Source organism: Rhagoletis zephyria, unplaced genomic scaffold (genome assembly GCF_001687245.7).
Source record: "Rhagoletis zephyria isolate East Lansing unplaced genomic scaffold, Rhagoletis_zephyria_1.1 Rzeph_scaffold_01577, whole genome shotgun sequence".
NCBI classification, from domain to species: domain Eukaryota; kingdom Metazoa; phylum Arthropoda; class Insecta; order Diptera; family Tephritidae; genus Rhagoletis; species Rhagoletis zephyria.
Genome location: NW_016158661.1, coordinates 74,674 through 86,712, shown reverse-complemented (window position 1 = coordinate 86,712; position 12,039 = coordinate 74,674). Strand labels below are relative to the sequence as shown.

The following is a 12,039-nucleotide window of genomic DNA, read 5'->3' as shown; positions in this document are numbered from 1 at the left end:
GGGGGGGGGGGGAATATTAGGGAGATATGGAGAGATAAGGTAAATTTTTTCTTCAAAATTTCGATTTTTTTGTTTTATAAAATACGGGCAATGAAAAGAAATTTTTAAACATTTCATGTTTTACATTAGGAATAAAATTATAGCCTTAAGCTATAGTTGCCAACTTGGTGCTTTAAGCACAAGATTTAGTGCTTTTTGAAAATTGAAACGACCAAAAAAAATATGCTTTAGTACCTAGTGCCTTTTGTATTGCTTTTTTTCAGAACTAAAATTTTTCATAGATAGTTAAAACATAAAATTATTTGAAATATTTGAAGCTGTGGCGGCACTGAATTTACAAGAATCTACAAATTTAAATGTACCTAAATGCAACCGTGATTGATAAAGAGCTGAAGTGGCAAACCCACGTTCTTGTTAAATTGTATTCGCGTTGAAAATGCTAGTACGTAGGTAAGTTAAATATTTATTTTCTAATTATTTGTACATATTTTAATTGATTACACAGTTCGAAAAATTTTGACACATCGTATCTTGTGGATTTTTTGGTGCCGAATCCAAATATGGCCGCAGAATTGCTCTAGCACGTGAGATATCTTAACCTCAAAGTGCCAAAACATGGCTTTTGGATATATTTGAGCTTATATTATGGAAAAAAAATTTTTTCTACTTAGCGCATAATTTAGTACTACTCTTCTCCTTTAAAGTTAATTTTAGTTTATTGCGATTCGATTTTTCTCTCTCGAGATATGACCAGTTTTAATCTGCAGTACTTCGGCATGTGTAGAGGCTGTTCAATCATTATGAAATCGAAAACGTTTTGTTTATTGATATATACTTGTAAATATTGTTTATTTTTTTACTTTTGTTAAATACAAACTGTTATGAAAAAAGTATCCTTATCCAATTTAGTGCTTTAGTGTGGTAAAACGCTATTTTTTCCAAGTTTTGGTGAAACTCAAAAGTTGGCAACACTGCCTTAATCATACAATTTATACATTGATTGATATTTGAAATTTCAGTTTTATGTATGTAGGTTTGTTCCACGCGAGCACGCAAGATCTCGCGTGTGCCCAAAACAGCCCAGAAAGCGTACGACTCTTATTGAGTCTCGGCCAAAAAGGTTTTGATTTATAGGTCATTAGTTGCGACTGTGGTGTATTATTCAACCCCCTTATCAAAAAAGAAATCGGTGGTAGTGCGCTTCGCTAATTTACATTTCCGAGCCGCGTCTAGCGAACTCATCGGCTTTTTCGTTCCCTTCTATACTGCTATGTCCAGGAAACCGGCAGAGAGAGGATTTGACGTGACTCAGGGAGGTCATCGTTGCACAACATTTCCGAACTGCTTTCAACTTTAGTAATATCTTGGAGCCTAAGGTTTTCAATGCCGCATAGCTGTCAACGAATATAGAACGTTCCTGACAGAGCCCTACTATCCTGTATGAGACAAGCCGCCATCTCTATGGCAAAGATCTCCGCCTGAAAGACATTGCAGTAATCAGGCGGGCGATATGATTGCTTTATTTGAAGGTACTTTTAGGGCAGACCCGAGCCGACTCCGTTCTCCATCTTTTAGCCAACGGTGTATATGCAAATATCATAATTTACCGACAGGGTTGGAAAGCGTATGGGCATCTTAAAACTAAAATCTAATGATGACGCGAGGTAGTCAGTTTCGGCCTCTAAGTCGGCCTTGATTCCGTTACGCCGTCCAGTATTAATTACCTTCAAGACTGCTGCATGCCCGTAGTTGGTTTCCTTCCCCAGTCTAAGGGCCGCTTTTGCGGCTACAATTGTTACGAATACTTGTGGTGACTTTAAGCAAAATATCATGTTCAGCCCTTCTTGTGGTGCGCTTCGGACGGCGCCTGATAAACCATGGCTTGCGAGTCTGTGCACTCTTCCAATTATTCTCTGATTGCTGCTTTTATCCAGTGGCTTCCACCTGACCAGCGCTCAATAGGTTGAAATCGGTTTTCCCGAAAGCCCTTTTAGAGTTGTAGTACCCTGCTAGGCCCTTCATTGCTATTTCCTCTACGTTGTGGGTCCACGTGAGTTTGAAGTCAAGTATAATACCTTAGTGTTTCACCTCGGAGGAAAGGTTCAGACTAGTCCCGTCCAGTTTTGGTAAGGGTAATTCCGGAATTTTTGTTTGCTTTATGAACAATACAAGTTCGGCTTTAGAAGGGTTAGGGCCGAGTCCATCAGAAGAGACTACTGTATGGCCTTGGAACATAAGGTTAACAGACTAACGGACATAATGTCCGAAGCCTTGATATAAAGCTGCCCGAGACCCAACCGAATGTGAAGCTAAAAACAGCGTGGTGGTCTCATAAAATCTCAGCCCTCTAAAAAGAATTGCGCAGAGGCTTTTCAACAGGGCAAAGCACACTGGATGCTGCGAGGAATAGAGCGGATAGAGGGAGTGTTTCTGAAACTTCTGTGAAGGTATCTTCAATACTCTTGCTGCCGCGTGGCTACACAAGGCTCTAGCCAGAAGAACTGTAGAATTACTGATGGCACCTACACTAAAAGTAAAGAAGAGTGGGCGATCTCGCTCTGCTTATAACAGCTGGCCTCTACCCTGGAAGTGGAGCAGAGGCCTGGCAGACCAGACCCGCGACCATCTGACTGGAAGATGGCAAGAAATATATATTTACCCAGAATTCAGTCAGCCCAGTGCCCGGGCTCATTTGAGCGCTACAAGGCTGCAGAGGTAGATGGCATCCGTCCAGTCAGGCTACAGCAGGGTGGTGAGAGTCTAATACGGCAACTAGTGGACATAATGAAAAGCAGTCTTGCTAAATCTTACCTTCAACAGTCCTGAAGATGGGTAAAAGGGATTTTTCGCTAGGGAGTTTTTCATGCCTAAAATATCTATTCTCCTCTGTGCTGAAAACAATGGAGAAGATAAAAGACCACTATATTAAATCTCACATTCTGAAGACAACACCTCCTCACTGTGGCCAGCATGCATACAGACATTATTCAAAGAGGTTTCCCAGCTAGCAAATTTGCCAGACAATTTCTGATATCAGACAAGTCGGAATAAAAAGTTGACTATTTAGACAAGTCTTACAGGCTTCGTACAGATTTCTGGGCGAAGTGTCTGGAGAATTTTATTTATTTCCTTATCCGATATGTCCGATCGAATTATGTCCGATTTCGGGCACACACGTCTGATAATTCTTATTTTCCATGATTATTTGGTCAGACATCTGTTTGATATCAGTTAGAACTGTCGGTAATTAAGTCAGAATTTCCCAAGTCGTGTCGGTTAGACTTCCTGTCAACCTCTCCCCACACGCATCTCTGACCGATATCGGCCAAAATTCTGACTTTTTTTGCACGAGTCTAACTGATATCTACAAGATTTCTGGCAATTTTGCTAGCTGGGTTAAGATTAAAAAAAGGATGTTGCGCCATGTTAGGCTTTAGTATTAATCCAACCAAAAACTTTACTAGGAAAAGAACCCATCCGAGCAAGTGGGTCATAAATTCCACATTAAATTTTTTAAATGACTCAAATGTGCAGTGGGATATTTGCAGGGTAATAGGGTATTTTTGAATACTCAGCTTCTTCATAAAATTTTTTTATTTAATGCTCAAGAAAATTCGGTATTTAACAGCAACACATCACTTCAATTCAATTAAACCTACTTTAAAGACTTTTAAATTTGGTCATTATTTTTAAATAGGTTTTTAATAATTTTGCAAATTTAACGAAATACAGTTTTAGAGTTCTTTTCATTCATGTAGGGGTGTTAATTATGTACTTGCATTGTACTACATTTCCTTAGTGTTGCCAAATATTTTTTAATATTAATATTCTAATATTTTAGTAATATAGATTCCTACGTCAAATTGGTACAAGATCGGTACAACAAAAAATTGAATACTAATTTACTTAAGTTTCGGATGGTGTATTTTTTTTATGAAAATTGCGCCGAAAGTGTGGCTTTTCATTTGAAAGCCGAAAACTGAAATTCAAAAATAATGACCTTATTCATAAAAGGTTTTCGCCTAACGCTATAAGTTGCGAAGGCAATGAAAAAGTACGTAGTAGCAGAAATTCAAAAGATATTTTATATTTGCGAAAAAAAATTCATAATGTACTCAACACTAGTGTTAAGTGGTATAATTTTCGATAATTTTTCAGAATTGTCCAATTATTTTATCTAATTTCCAATCCTCTCTTCCAAATAATTTTGTTTATGTAGGTACTATCTATAACTGATATTTTATTTCCACATTTAGTTTGGTATCTTCTCACACGCTTAGCTTAACTTTTATACTCTTCTCTTTTCTACCATTTACGCGTTTTATTTAAGTTTTTTACACATTTATATCTTTCGTTATACTTAAAATTGACATCTAACTGATATTTGGCTTCTTATTCAAGTTCACTCTTAAATGCTTTTCGCGTTCGCAAGAAATTGACATTCATACAGATAATTTATGTTACTAGTTTTTGACAGCTGTCAACACGCACATATGCATATTTATTGAAGAGCGAAAATTGACAAATTAATGACAGCTGTCAAAATGTTGACAGAAAGTTTATTAAAACGAAAGTATACATTTTGAAAAGTTTTATCTTTATTTAACTGTAACATTCTTATTTTCATTTATATTTTTTAGAAGTTGGAAAAAAATCGGATAATTTTATAATTTTTTCAGCAAATATTTTTGGTTAGTTTTATGAAAATGTGCTACACTTTTTTGTGCGCTATAAAAATGTTCGTCACATCACACGAAATACGCACACATGATAACTCAATACTAGTCGCTATTTATAGTACTTTTCTTTTTAACTGGCTCATCTAAATTACTGAAAGATTCTAAAGAGTCTGTGAAATTATTAAAATTTTTGGCCTAAATTTGCCTTTACGTTCTTTTATATATGACTGTATGTAACGTTATTTGAGAAAGTGTTAGGTTAATAAATTTATTAGAAATATAGTATGTTTTTTAATTATTTTTTTTTTTTTAATAATTATATCAATTTTTTCTTGTTACAAAAATCTTCTAACGGCGGGAAGTACTAACGTTTAAGCTGTATTCGCAAAAAATTTGAGTTGATCCAGTTTGTATGTATGTTTTAGTTTTTTCTTTGCGCTTAAGTTGCATTGGTATTGTTTAAGTTATTTTTAGATAATTCTGTTTTTTTTTATAGTTGTGATTAATTTACGTTTTCAATAAATTGAAGCATAGCCAGTTTTTTCACTTTTCAAACTAACGACTCTTTTAGCTACTGTTTTAATATTTTAGTTTTAAATTTTAGTTAATACTTTTCTGCATATTATTTCTTTAAAAAAATTTATATTATTTTGGTAGAAAATAGTTTTCGTGAAAATATTGTTTTTTTTTTTGCTTATTTTTTGGAGAGCGCAATTTTCGGCTTTATTTTTCTTCATTATTTTTGTATGTTTTATTTAGTATGTCCAGTTTTAATTGTCGCCTCGCTTGTCTCTTGCTTAAGAAAAAATGCTTTTCTTGTTTGTTTTCAGTTTCTTGTAAAAAAAAAAAAAATGATTTTGTATTGTCATTTATGTCTCTTATTTCCCTTTACTTATTTTAGTGGTGTTCATGTGACTGGTTTTGCTTGTATACAAGACTGATTGATTCACTTTATAGCACATGTGATTTGATGTGATGTGATGTGATGTGATTAGGTTTTGTAGGAAGTATTTAGCAGGGTGTGACTTTTCTACATGCGTTAGTATAGGAATGAATTTATTTTTAAACAAGTAGTATTGAGATGGGCTTGTGAGTGATCGAGTGATGTGATGAACGATGCGCAAGTGCGATACGTAGATAAGCGATTTGACGAACTACAATGCTATGTATGCAATTCAACACTAATGATGTTATGAGTTGACGTGATGTTTAATGAAGTGATGTCATGAGTTGTCAAGATCATCTGCGATGCAACGTCAACATGCAACGCTGAAATATTTTGTTCAACAAAAAAAAAAAAATGACAAGAAGTGATATGTTGCTAAGCACGTACGTTGTGATATCTATATGCTCTCCTCAGATGATGTTATGAATATTTCATAAAATGCTGAGAAATCTTGTGATTTTGCACAATCAGAAGAAGTGTATTGAATGTGATGAAATAAATTGTGAAGTGCGATGATTATTTAATACTAGTCGCGCGATTTCAGGACTTCAAAACTCATTGTACTATAAAATGGGCAAAAGGGCCATAAAACATGCAGAAAAAAATTTGTGCAGTGTACGGTGAGAATGCTGTAAGTGAACGCCGGACCCAGGAGAGGTTTGATCGATTCCGTTTTGGAAATTGTGAGTTAATAATGTACCTCCCTCTTGTCAGCCTGTCACTGGAACAGTCGATGAAGTAAATGGAAGCACTAAAAATCAAGCATATAAGGAGATCAGGCTACTTAAACAAGCTCGATGTTTTGGTGGCACATGAATTAACTGAAAGAAATTCGATTGACCGAATTACCATCAGGTGATACAAGGTAATTACAAAAAGGTGAAAAATTCAGTGCGGCCACAGATAAAATGAAAAATTCTTCAGAAGACAATGTGTTTTTCCTGAAGTTGCCGAAGGAGAAGTTATAGGCGCGGCTAATTTTTTTATTTCCCGAAAATCTTCAGGCCCTGATTCCATTCCCAACATAAAACTGCTTAAACTCAAGCTTATCTCGAAGGCGAGTCCCGAAGTGTTTGTTCCTACGTTCAATGGACGCTTTGTGGAAGGTTTGTTCCCTGCTATATGGAAGCAACAGCGTTTAGTACTCCAACCCAAGGCTGGAAAACCACCGGGTGATCCTGCAGCATATCGCTCTATGTATTTGCTAGACATGGTAGGAAATTTGCTAAACCGTTTAACAAATAATAGAGTAGTAGCAGCGATCGATGCAGGTGGAGGACTATCAGATATGCAGTTCGGTTTCCGAAACGGAAGATCCGCTGTAGGAGCGGTCACGTTAGTTAAACAGCTGGCTAAAGATGCGATCAGCGGGCAACGATGAAAAGTTCGAAGATCGAAGAAGTGCTGCTTGCTATTACTCTGGACGTGAAGGATGCTTTAAATACTGCATGCTGGCATAAAATACTCCAGGCTCTCCGGAAGTTTAAAGTTTGAACATATCTTCGGAGGATTATAAGCAACAATCTTTCCAACCCGGTATTGATCTACGCAACAGGCGACGGATTTCAACACTGATGGAATTATGGAGTTACCCGAAAAATTATAGAAGGTCATAGAAGGCCATAATGACCAATATACAGTGGTAGCCACATATTTACGTGTTTTTTCAATGAGAACGAACGTATCGAGAACGTTTTCAAGTCTGGGTAACGTTCTGGTAGAGAACAAAATGAGAACAAAAGTTTTGAGAAATTAACGTTAAGAATTAGAGAGCTGTTTGCATGTTGGGATGGAAATTCGTTTTAGTGAGAATTATGATTAGTAATTCTAAGCCATCATTTCAACTACCGGATAGTTTATCATAAGAGGGAACTGTCCATGTATGAAGCAATTTTTCATTTTCTGTGTAAGAATATTTCGTGCCTTCCATTCTTCGTGAATAGTTCAGAGAAGGTGTGCTCCCGTTTCGTTCCCTGTCAGAATGCTCCTTAGACTTTTGTTCCTGTTTTTTATTTTGCCAGAATGTACCGGAGACTTTTTTTGTTTTATAAATGTTCCTGCAAAAGTTGACTTTGTCTGTCTACTTTGAGGCAAGCGATTTTTGAGTCACCATTTACACGAGCGATTTTTCTTGAGCAATGTTGAATCGCCTAGAAAATCGTCGCATGAAAATCCAACTTTAGAAAACGTACCCCAGGGTTTTTTTACTTATATTATTCTCGCTGAGAACGTTCTCGACCGTCTTGAGATAAATTGTTTATGCGTCATTTGATATTATTTTATTTGATCTTTCACTAAAACGTGTTATTTTCGGAATGCTATGTTATAAGAGTTGCGGAATTATGAGGTGAAATTTAACTGAACTGCTTAAAGTGATGCGATTTGAAATGATGTGATCTAATATTGGTTTGTATGCTCAAGCATGTGATGTACAGATCCCAAATGAATAAGATTTCGTTAAAAAACCTTCAAATATTCAAATTTCCGTAAATTATATTACTAAACGCTATAAACGTGTATGATCAAGCAATATATGTATGTATGCACAAGCGATGTTACCTCGCGTGATATTTGATGATGCATCAGCTGTTATATGAGCATGTGATATTTTTTAATTGGACATGTTACATGCATCATATGATAGATTAGGACCATGCAACTTTGTATCACATATTTTTAACGAGAGAATTAGAACAACTTTCAAAAATGAGTCAGATGGGACGATTTTATAAGAACACAACATTTAATGTTTGGCTCAAAATGCGTTGGTCATTGGCGATTGTTCATTTATGTTACTCAGTAAATAAAACTTATCCAATGAAAGTTTAAGGGCTTATTTGTCTATATATTACTGAAGAAAATCAAGAGAATGGTATTAATCAAAATTAAATAAAAAAACATAAAAAATTAAATTAAATAAAGACACATAATTGCTTCTAACTTATGTTAACTGCTTCTAGACTTTTCTCTGCAATGCTACTAGTCTTGGCTTCATGTGACAGAATAAATTTCTTGATGACAATGAACTACAAAGCTACTAAGCGCTGAATTTGACATAAAAATCTAGACTTTTAAATTTTACTGCGTCTTATGCAAAATCAAAATTCCAATAAACAATGACATCTAACCTTTTTTTTTGATGAAAATGTGTAACTGCTTCTGGTATTCGCTCTTTGATATTATCGTTTAGCTTTACATATTTTTTTGGTACCATTTCTTTTCCTTCAATCTATATATTTAATGTTTTTTATTTGCTGTATTGTCAACTATTTACATCCCTTGTTTGTTGTTTTATTATATGTAGTAATATTAAATTGAGTTTTTCTTTGTGGCTTTTAAACAGTTAGCTACAATTTCGTATTATTTGCACTATTTTTTATAATATTCCATAGCTTTTATGTAAATTTGCAGTGTACAGGTTTTTGTTTTTTTTTTGAAATGATTAAGTACTTACGAACTTTGGGAAAAATTTTATTATTGCACTGTCCTGCCTTATTAACTACAAGTGAGCTTTTTTACAATTATTTTCTTACAACTTTAGTTTTCCTAAAATTTTTGTGTTTGAAAAATTTATTTTCCTCATGGAAGTGGCTTTTCAATATTATCGTCGCCAACGGCTTTGATATTGTAATACTCTTTGATTCAGTTTTCTGGGATTCTTGAAATGTTTTACCGCTGAGCTTTGCTTTTCAATCCTTTTTCCTCTTTTGTTAGATCCTATGTCAGCATCGAATTTTCAAATAAAAGCAGCTTTTGTGCTTTTAGAAATAAAAAATCGATGAAAGCTTTAAGCTAAAACTTTCCATTGCCGCTTGTCAACGTCGAATTTTTACAAAGACAGCTTTTGTGCTTTTAAAAATAAAAAAAATGTTATGAGAGCTTTTTAGCTGAAACTTTCAGCGAGTAAAATGTTTTTACCAAATTTACAAGGCGTAAACTATTTATACAAAAGTTCTCTCGAAAAATTCAATAGAAGTTTGAAAAGTCAAACAACTCTCATTGACAAATGGTGTCATAATTGAGATTTCAAACCATAGCTTAATTTGTGAACCCGAAAGTTTTTAAAGTAGAGTTGGTCACGAAATAGTCACTCATGCAGAATTTTTCATGGTTTTGAGCTTTCAGAGCATACAATACAGAAAAAAGTGTTATTTTCAATGCTTTATACAGCTTTCTGTCTGTGCCTGAAAGCATTAACGATAATGTTGGCCCCTTAATAGTCACCCATGCGACACTTTTTTAAGATTGATGTACATTTGGTATATATACCACACATATACATATATGTGGATGAGCAGGGGATAAAAGCTCTCTCTGGTTAACATTAGTATATATAGAAAAGCGATGTGCAAATAGATATTTTACTCCGCAGGCAGGCAAGGCGTGCCCGTCCCCGGTCTAAAACAAGTTTTTTTAACGCTAAGGAAATCTACACATCGAGTTTCAAAAACAACGTGGTGAAAATTGCATCTTCAAAGGCTTTTTTAAGGTTATTGAATAAAGCTATTAATTTCAAAGCTTTCTCATTATAAAATTTGCACAACAACTTTGAAGCTTTTTTGTTGAATTTTAACTTTGAAACACAAAAGTACGAAGGCCTAAAAGCTTAAAGTCACACCTTTAAAGAGTTATTCTGGCTATTGAACCATTAACCAGCTAAAAGAGATTCACATCTCGAAATAAACTAAAAGCTTTTTATAAGAAAATCTAAATTAAAGAGTTACGAACACTAAAGCTTGAAAAGCTCCAAAAGCATAAAATGACATCCTCAAAGTAATTTTTCAGACTGTTGTACTAAGTAACCAGTTCTTAAGCTTTCCCATTTTGAAAGTTCTTTGAACTCAATGAACCTACAAGCTTTTTTGATGTACACTAACCTAAGTATACAAGTCACAAATGCAGAAAATGGAGTCTTCGAAAGCTTTTTTTTCAGTGTTCAACTTAATAGCACGCTCTTAAGCATTCACATTACGAAATTTTATAAACTTAAAGATCTTTTGATGGAAGCTGACTTTAAAAAAAAAAATCATAAAAGCTCCGAAGCCCAAAACGAAATTTTTTAAAGTATTTTCAGGCCATTGAATAAGAAACTAAATCAAAAAAGCTAATGAAAGTTCTAAAGCATTTCTGAAGTCTAACGTTAAAAAACAAAAGCACAAAAGCTCAAAATTTTTTTTATCTGCTGTGTTTAGGCAGTTATTAATAGATGAAATATTTTGAAAGCTATGTAGTAACCACTGTAAAGATTAAAATATTGTTAAAAAAAAAACGAAGATCGATTTTTCGTCCAAACTTTCCACATTCCTGTGTTATTTGCAAGAAATCAAGTTCTATTTCTTAAACTAATTATTTTTTATAATTTTTATTATATTCGCTTTTCAATTTATTTTTATTGTAAAAAAGGAGCATATATCTTAGGCTAAAACTAATTGCTTAGCTTTAAATTTACGGCTTTGACTTCATCCAGTTTTCATTTCATACTTTTAGGCTTAAAATTAAAATTCTCTATTAACTACCTTTCTTTTAGTAAATTTTTATTACACATTTTTCCTAATATATTCACTGTTACACATTTTTAGACCATCAATGTGTTACTAAAAAAAAAAAGATTACTTCAATTTTAATCAATTACAATAACATTTATTTAATTGTTTATATGTATTTATATTTTATTTACAAGTTGCGTTGATTATCCGACACTAAAATTTCATACATACATACTTTTGACAAGTGCATGCTGAAATTTTCTATGCTCAACGCTAAGAGATTTGGGTACTATAAATCTCTTAAATGATCACCCTGCGCGTAGATGCCCACTAAATTTGATGTTGATAACTTTTATACAGTCCTGCAATGAAGAAAAGTTGGCATTAAAATTAGTAAGAACAAATGGTGCAGTAAAAAGGATATGTATGCGCATTAGGTTGGATCACTCTTCATACAAAAAACACGTCGGTATTGTTTTTCCATTGGAATTATAAAATTTATTGTATCATAAGACTTCCACCAAAATAATTTGGAAAAATATTAAGATTAATTTGAGCTGGACTAATTTGGAAATATCTCAAATGGTCGGGTTTTTTTCTAAATAAAACTAATTTTAAAAAATATCTTTTGTAAATAATCACCTAGGATGATAGAAAGCTTAAGCTTAATAAATCGCAAATAATGCGATTTTTTAACATTTTTCCAAAATATTTTGGCGGAGTTTTTAAAATATAATAAATTTTACAAAGAAAATAAAGACTGACTTTCTTGTTAAGGCACACTAATGTACACTTATTAAAGTAAATATCAAAAGTTTGCTAGAGCTTTGGGTCTGGGAAGGTTTCATTTGCACAAAACCACATACTTTTCAATAAACCACACAAGCTGGTGTCTTTTATTACGCACATAACGGAGCTTTCGCAAAAA

At 33.9% G+C, this 12,039-nt stretch overlaps 1 protein-coding gene across 1 annotated transcript in view; it reads right to left on the bottom strand.

Moving 5' to 3' along the window:
* Positions 1 to 10,937: 10,937 nt before the first annotated feature.
* loaf (low-density lipoprotein receptor domain containing lost and found) overlaps positions 10,938 to 12,039 on the bottom strand; it is a 75,189-nt gene continuing 74,087 nt past the window's right edge. The window contains exon 9 of the mRNA XM_017618215.1: positions 10,938 to 11,473. The gene's annotated coding sequence lies outside the window, so the exon portion shown is untranslated. The remainder of the gene's footprint in view (positions 11,474 to 12,039) is intronic.